Source organism: Stegostoma tigrinum, unplaced genomic scaffold, assembly GCF_030684315.1.
Source record: "Stegostoma tigrinum isolate sSteTig4 unplaced genomic scaffold, sSteTig4.hap1 scaffold_348, whole genome shotgun sequence".
NCBI classification, from domain to species: Eukaryota; Metazoa; Chordata; class Chondrichthyes; order Orectolobiformes; family Stegostomatidae; genus Stegostoma; species Stegostoma tigrinum.
In genome coordinates, this window is record NW_026728276.1 from 95,001 (window position 1) to 102,994 (window position 7,994).

Sequence of the window (7,994 nt, forward strand, 5' to 3'; positions counted from 1 at the left end):
CAAGGAGGGGTATTATCGGCCACGGGGGCTTAATTTTCGCCTAAGGGGAGCGATTTGGAGGCCGTGGCCGGGTGAGGCGCGCCTTTCGAAGGGGAGGGATTTGAATTTCGGCTGCATTGAGGGTAGCTGCCCGCTGTTGTGGGTTTTTGGAGCCTGAGCCCGAGCGGGGCGTCGGTTCCCGAGGTGGGCAGGAGTCGCTGTGCCCGTGAGGCTGCCTGGCCGAGTCGGAGTGCTGTGGGACGGCGGGGAGCGGGTTTTCCCGGGCGAGGGGCCGATCCCGAGGAAGGGGAGCAGTTCCGAGGCCGTGGCCGGGTGAGGCGCGCCTCTCGAAGGGGAGGAATTTGAATTTCGGCTGCATTGAGGGTAGCTGCCCCGCTGTGGTGGTTTTTCGGAGCCTGAGCCCGAGCGGGGCGTCGGTTCCCGAGGTGGGCAGGAGTCGCTGTGCCCGTGAGGCTGCCTGGCCGAGTCGGAGTGCTGTGGGACGGCGGGGAGCGGGTTTTCCCGGGCGAGGGGGCGATCCCGAGGAAGGGGAGCGATTTGGAGGCCGTGGCCGGGTGAGGCGCGCCTTTCGGAGGGGAGGAATTTGAATTTCGGCTGCATTGAGGGTAGCTGCCCGCTGTTGTGGGTTTTTGGAGCCTGAGCCCGAGCGGGGCGTCGGTTCCCGAGGTGGGCAGGAGTCGCTGTGCCCGTGAGGCTGCCTGGCCGAGTCGGAGTGCTGTGGGACGGCGGGGAGCGGGTTTTCCCGGGCGAGGGGCCGATCCCGAGGAAGGGGAGCAGTTCCGAGGCCGTGGCCGGGTGAGGCGCGCCTTTCGGAGGGGAGGAGTTTGAATTTCGGCTGCATTGAGGGTAGCTGCCCCGCTGTGGTGGTTTTTCGGAGCCTGAGCCCGAGCGGGGCGTCGGTTCCCGAGGTGGGCAGGAGTCGCTGTGCCCGTGAGGCTGCCTGGCCGAGTCGGAGTGCTGTGGGACGGCGGGGAGCGGTTTTTCCCGGGCGAGGGGGCGACCCCGAGGAACTCGGCCGGCGGGGAGGCGTTCCGGCCCGGGCGAGGGGCGCGGACCCGACCGGAGACGTCCAAAACCTTGAAAGGGGTAAGCGGGAAAAGGTCAGCAAAGTGCCCGAAGCAGTAAGGCGAAAAAGCCGTCGGAACCTCCGAAAATGTCCAAAAGCGTGAAATCAGTAACCAGGAAAATGCATAAAAATGGCCAAAAGTGTGAAATCAGTAAGCAGGAAAAGTCGGGAAAAGTGTCTAAAAATGCTTGGAAATCTGAGGAAAATGCCCGAAAATGAGGCCCCTCGGTCGGGAGGAGGAAGTCGAAAATCCCCGTGCCCGACGAGGGAAGTCAGTAACCAGAAGGAAAAACTTAGAAAAAAATTCTAAGTGTCAAAAAAAATTCTAAGTGTCAAAAAAAATTCTAAGTGTCAAAAAAAATTCTAAGTGTCAAAAAGAATTCTAAGTGTCAAAAAAATTCTAAGTGTCAAAAAAATTCTAAGTGTCAAAAAAAATTCTAAGTGTCAAAAAGAATTCTAAGTGTCAAAAAAAATTCTAAGTGTCAAAAAAAATTCTAAGTGTCAAAAAGAATTCTAAGTGTCAAAAAAATTCTAAGTGTCAAAAAAATTCTAAGTGTCAAAAAAAATTCTAAGTGTCAAAAAGAATTCTAAGTGTCAAAAAAAATTCTAAGTGTCAAAAAAAATTCTAAGTGTCAAAAAAAATTCTAAGTGTCAAAAAAAATTCTAAGTGTCAAAAAAAATTCTAAGTGTCAAAAAAATTCTAAGTGTCAAAAAAAATTCTAAGTGTCAAAAAAAATTCTAAGTGTCAAAAAAAATTCTAAGTGTCAAAAAAATTCTAAGTGTCAAAAAAAATTCTAAGTGTCAAAAAAAATTCTAAGTGTCAAAAAAAATTCTAAGTGTCAAAAAGAATTCTAAGTGTCAAAAAAAATTCTAAGTGTCAGAAAGGGAAATGAGTAACCAAGAAGAGAAATGAGTAACCAAGAAATCAGTAACCAACAGGAGAAATGAGTAACCAAGAAGAGAAATGAGTAACCAAGAAATCAGTAACCAACAGGAGAAATGAGTAACCAACGGGAGAAATGAGTAACCAACGGGAGAAATGAGTAACCAACGGGAGAAGTCAGTAACCAACGGGAGAAATCAGTAACCAAAGGGAGAAGTCAGTAACCAACGGGAGAAATCAGTAACCAACAAGAGAAATGAGTAACCAACGGGAGAAATCAGTAACCAAAGGGAGAAGTCAGTAACCAACGGGAGAAATCAGTAACCAAGCTTATTTTTGGTTGGTTACTGACTTCTCCGTTCAACTTGGAGCTGCCCTTGTGCACGATCAAGGAGGGGTATTATCCGCCACGGGGGCTTAATTTTCGCCTAAGGGGAGCGATTTGGAGGCCGTGGCCGGGTGAGGCGCGCCTCTCGAAGGGGAGGAATTTGAATTTCGGCTGCATTGAGGGTAGCTGCCCCGCTGTGGTGGTTTTTCGGAGCCTGAGCCCGAGCGGGGCGTCGGTTCCCGAGGTGGGCAGGAGTCGCTGTGCCCGTGAGGCTGCCTGGCCGAGTCGGAGTGCTGTGGGACGGCGGGGAGCGGGTTTTCCCGGGCGAGGGGGCGATCCCGAGGAAGGGGAGCGATTTGGAGGCCGTGGCCGGGTGAGGCGCGCCTTTCGGAGGGGAGGAATTTGAATTTCGGCTGCATTGAGGGTAGCTGCCCGCTGTTGTGGGTTTTCGGAGCCTGAGCCCGAGCGGGGCGTCGGTTCCCGAGGTGGGCAGGAGTCGCTGTGCCCGTGAGGCTGCCTGGCCGAGTCGGAGTGCTGTGGGACGGCGGGGAGCGGGTTTTCCCGGGCGAGGGGCCGATCCCGAGGAAGGGGAGCAGTTCCGAGGCCGTGGCCGGGTGAGGCGCGCCTTTCGGAGGGGAGGAGTTTGAATTTCGGCTGCATTGAGGGTAGCTGCCCCGCTGTGGTGGTTTTTCGGAGCCTGAGCCCGAGCGGGGCGTCGGTTCCCGAGGTGGGCAGGAGTCGCTGTGCCCGTGAGGCTGCCTGGCCGAGTCGGAGTGCTGTGGGACGGCGGGGAGCGGTTTTTCCCGGGCGAGGGGGCGACCCCGAGGAACTCGGCCGGCGGGGAGGCGTTCCGGCCCGGGCGAGGGGCGCGGACCCGACCGGAGACGTCCAAAACCTTGAAAGGGGTAAGCGGGAAAAGGTCAGCAAAGTGCCCGAAGCAGTAAGGCGAAAAAGCCGTCGGAACCTCCGAAAATGTCCAAAAGCGTGAAATCAGTAACCAGGAAAATGCATAAAAATGGCCAAAAGTGTGAAATCAGTAAGCAGGAAAAGTCGGGAAAAGTGTCTAAAAATGCTTGGAAATCTGAGGAAAATGCCCGAAAATGAGGCCCCTCGGTCGGGAGGAGGAAGTCGAAAATCCCCGTGCCCGACGAGGGAAGTCAGTAACCAGAAGGAAAAACTTAGAAAAAAATTCTAAGTGTCAAAAAAAATTCTAAGTGTCAAAAAAAATTCTAAGTGTCAAAAAAAATTCTAAGTGTCAAAAAGAATTCTAAGTGTCAAAAAAATTCTAAGTGTCAAAAAAATTCTAAGTGTCAAAAAAAATTCTAAGTGTCAAAAAGAATTCTAAGTGTCAAAAAAAATTCTAAGTGTCAAAAAAAATTCTAAGTGTCAAAAAGAATTCTAAGTGTCAAAAAAATTCTAAGTGTCAAAAAAATTCTAAGTGTCAAAAAAAATTCTAAGTGTCAAAAAGAATTCTAAGTGTCAAAAAAAATTCTAAGTGTCAAAAAAAATTCTAAGTGTCAAAAAAAATTCTAAGTGTCAAAAAAAATTCTAAGTGTCAAAAAAAATTCTAAGTGTCAAAAAAATTCTAAGTGTCAAAAAAAATTCTAAGTGTCAAAAAAAATTCTAAGTGTCAAAAAAAATTCTAAGTGTCAAAAAAATTCTAAGTGTCAAAAAAAATTCTAAGTGTCAAAAAAAATTCTAAGTGTCAAAAAAAATTCTAAGTGTCAAAAAGAATTCTAAGTGTCAAAAAAAATTCTAAGTGTCAGAAAGGGAAATGAGTAACCAAGAAGAGAAATGAGTAACCAAGAAATCAGTAACCAACAGGAGAAATGAGTAACCAAGAAGAGAAATGAGTAACCAAGAAATCAGTAACCAACAGGAGAAATGAGTAACCAACGGGAGAAATGAGTAACCAACGGGAGAAATGAGTAACCAACGGGAGAAGTCAGTAACCAACGGGAGAAATCAGTAACCAAAGGGAGAAGTCAGTAACCAACGGGAGAAATCAGTAACCAACAAGAGAAATGAGTAACCAACGGGAGAAATCAGTAACCAAAGGGAGAAGTCAGTAACCAACGGGAGAAATCAGTAACCAAGCTTATTTTTGGTTGGTTACTGACTTCTCCGTTCAACTTGGAGCTGCCCTTGTGCACGATCAAGGAGGGGTATTATCCGCCACGGGGGCTTAATTTTCGCCTAAGGGGAGCGATTTGGAGGCCGTGGCCGGGTGAGGCGCGCCTCTCGAAGGGGAGGAATTTGAATTTCGGCTGCATTGAGGGTAGCTGCCCCGCTGTGGTGGTTTTTCGGAGCCTGAGCCCGAGCGGGGCGTCGGTTCCCGAGGTGGGCAGGAGTCGCTGTGCCCGTGAGGCTGCCTGGCCGAGTCGGAGTGCTGTGGGACGGCGGGGAGCGGGTTTTCCCGGGCGAGGGGGCGATCCCGAGGAAGGGGAGCGATTTGGAGGCCGTGGCCGGGTGAGGCGCGCCTTTCGGAGGGGAGGAATTTGAATTTCGGCTGCATTGAGGGTAGCTGCCCGCTGTTGTGGGTTTTCGGAGCCTGAGCCCGAGCGGGGCGTCGGTTCCCGAGGTGGGCAGGAGTCGCTGTGCCCGTGAGGCTGCCTGGCCGAGTCGGAGTGCTGTGGGACGGCGGGGAGCGGGTTTTCCCGGGCGAGGGGCCGATCCCGAGGAAGGGGAGCAGTTCCGAGGCCGTGGCCGGGTGAGGCGCGCCTTTCGGAGGGGAGGAGTTTGAATTTCGGCTGCATTGAGGGTAGCTGCCCCGCTGTGGTGGTTTTTCGGAGCCTGAGCCCGAGCGGGGCGTCGGTTCCCGAGGTGGGCAGGAGTCGCTGTGCCCGTGAGGCTGCCTGGCCGAGTCGGAGTGCTGTGGGACGGCGGGGAGCGGTTTTTCCCGGGCGAGGGGGCGACCCCGAGGAACTCGGCCGGCGGGGAGGCGTTCCGGCCCGGGCGAGGGGCGCGGACCCGACCGGAGACGTCCAAAACCTTGAAAGGGGTAAGCGGGAAAAGGTCAGCAAAGTGCCCGAAGCAGTAAGGCGAAAAAGCCGTCGGAACCTCCGAAAATGTCCAAAAGCGTGAAATCAGTAACCAGGAAAATGCATAAAAATGGCCAAAAGTGTGAAATCAGTAAGCAGGAAAAGTCGGGAAAAGTGTCTAAAAATGCTTGGAAATCTGAGGAAAATGCCCGAAAATGAGGCCCCTCGGTCGGGAGGAGGAAGTCGAAAATCCCCGTGCCCGACGAGGGAAGTCAGTAACCAGAAGGAAAAACTTAGAAAAAAATTCTAAGTGTCAAAAAAAATTCTAAGTGTCAAAAAAAATTCTAAGTGTCAAAAAAAATTCTAAGTGTCAAAAAGAATTCTAAGTGTCAAAAAAATTCTAAGTGTCAAAAAAATTCTAAGTGTCAAAAAAAATTCTAAGTGTCAAAAAGAATTCTAAGTGTCAAAAAAAATTCTAAGTGTCAAAAAAAATTCTAAGTGTCAAAAAAAATTCTAAGTGTCAAAAAAAATTCTAAGTGTCAAAAAAAATTCTAAGTGTCAAAAAAAATTCTAAGTGTCAAAAAAATTCTAAGTGTCAAAAAAAATTCTAAGTGTCAAAAAAAATTCTAAGTGTCAAAAAAAATTCTAAGTGTCAAAAAAAATTCTAAGTGTCAAAAAAATTCTAAGTGTCAAAAAAAATTCTAAGTGTCAAAAAAAATTCTAAGTGTCAAAAAAAATTCTAAGTGTCAAAAAGAATTCTAAGTGTCAAAAAAAATTCTAAGTGTCAGAAAGGGAAATGAGTAACCAAGAAGAGAAATGAGTAACCAAGAAATCAGTAACCAACAGGAGAAATGAGTAACCAAGAAGAGAAATGAGTAACCAAGAAATCAGTAACCAACAGGAGAAATGAGTAACCAACGGGAGAAATGAGTAACCAACGGGAGAAATGAGTAACCAACGGGAGAAGTCAGTAACCAACGGGAGAAATCAGTAACCAAAGGGAGAAGTCAGTAACCAACGGGAGAAATCAGTAACCAACAAGAGAAATGAGTAACCAACGGGAGAAATCAGTAACCAAAGGGAGAAGTCAGTAACCAACGGGAGAAATCAGTAACCAAGCTTATTTTTGGTTGGTTACTGACTTCTCCGTTCAACTTGGAGCTGCCCTTGTGCACGATCAAGGAGGGGTATTATCCGCCACGGGGGCTTAATTTTCGCCTAAGGGGAGCGATTTGGAGGCCGTGGCCGGGTGAGGCGCGCCTTTCGAAGGGGAGGGATTTGAATTTCGGCTGCATTGAGGGTAGCTGCCCGCTGTTGTGGGTTTTTGGAGCCTGAGCCCGTTCAACTTGGAGCTGCCCTTGTGCACGATCAAGGAGGGGTATTATCGGCCACGGGGGCTTAATTTTCGCCTAAGGGGAGCGATTTGGAGGCCGTGGCCGGGTGAGGCGCGCCTTTCGAAGGGGAGGGATTTGAATTTCGGCTGCATTGAGGGTAGCTGCCCGCTGTTGTGGGTTTTTGGAGCCTGAGCCCGTTCAACTTGGAGCTGCCCTTGTGCACGATCAAGGAGGGGTATTATCGGCCACGGGGGCTTAATTTTCGCCTAAGGGGAGCGATTTGGAGGCCGTGGCCGGGTGAGGCGCGCCTTTCGAAGGGGAGGGATTTGAATTTCGGCTGCATTGAGGGTAGCTGCCCGCTGTTGTGGGTTTTTGGAGCCTGAGCCCGAGCGGGGCGTCGGTTCCCGAGGTGGGCAGGAGTCGCTGTGCCCGTGAGGCTGCCTGGCCGAGTCGGAGTGCTGTGGGACGGCGGGGAGCGGGTTTTCCCGGGCGAGGGGCCGATCCCGAGGAAGGGGAGCAGTTCCGAGGCCGTGGCCGGGTGAGGCGCGCCTCTCGAAGGGGAGGAATTTGAATTTCGGCTGCATTGAGGGTAGCTGCCCCGCTGTGGTGGTTTTTCGGAGCCTGAGCCCGAGCGGGGCGTCGGTTCCCGAGGTGGGCAGGAGTCGCTGTGCCCGTGAGGCTGCCTGGCCGAGTCGGAGTGCTGTGGGACGGCGGGGAGCGGGTTTTCCCGGGCGAGGGGGCGATCCCGAGGAAGGGGAGCGATTTGGAGGCCGTGGCCGGGTGAGGCGCGCCTTTCGGAGGGGAGGAATTTGAATTTCGGCTGCATTGAGGGTAGCTGCCCGCTGTTGTGGGTTTTTGGAGCCTGAGCCCGAGCGGGGCGTCGGTTCCCGAGGTGGGCAGGAGTCGCTGTGCCCGTGAGGCTGCCTGGCCGAGTCGGAGTGCTGTGGGACGGCGGGGAGCGGGTTTTCCCGGGCGAGGGGCCGATCCCGAGGAAGGGGAGCAGTTCCGAGGCCGTGGCCGGGTGAGGCGCGCCTTTCGGAGGGGAGGAGTTTGAATTTCGGCTGCATTGAGGGTAGCTGCCCCGCTGTGGTGGTTTTTCGGAGCCTGAGCCCGAGCGGGGCGTCGGTTCCCGAGGTGGGCAGGAGTCGCTGTGCCCGTGAGGCTGCCTGGCCGAGTCGGAGTGCTGTGGGACGGCGGGGAGCGGTTTTTCCCGGGCGAGGGGGCGACCCCGAGGAACTCGGCCGGCGGGGAGGCGTTCCGGCCCGGGCGAGGGGCGCGGACCCGACCGGAGACGTCCAAAACCTTGAAAGGGGTAAGCGGGAAAAGGTCAGCAAAGTGCCCGAAGCAGTAAGGCGAAAAAGCCGTCGGAACCTCCGAAAATGTCCAAAAGCGTGAAATCAGT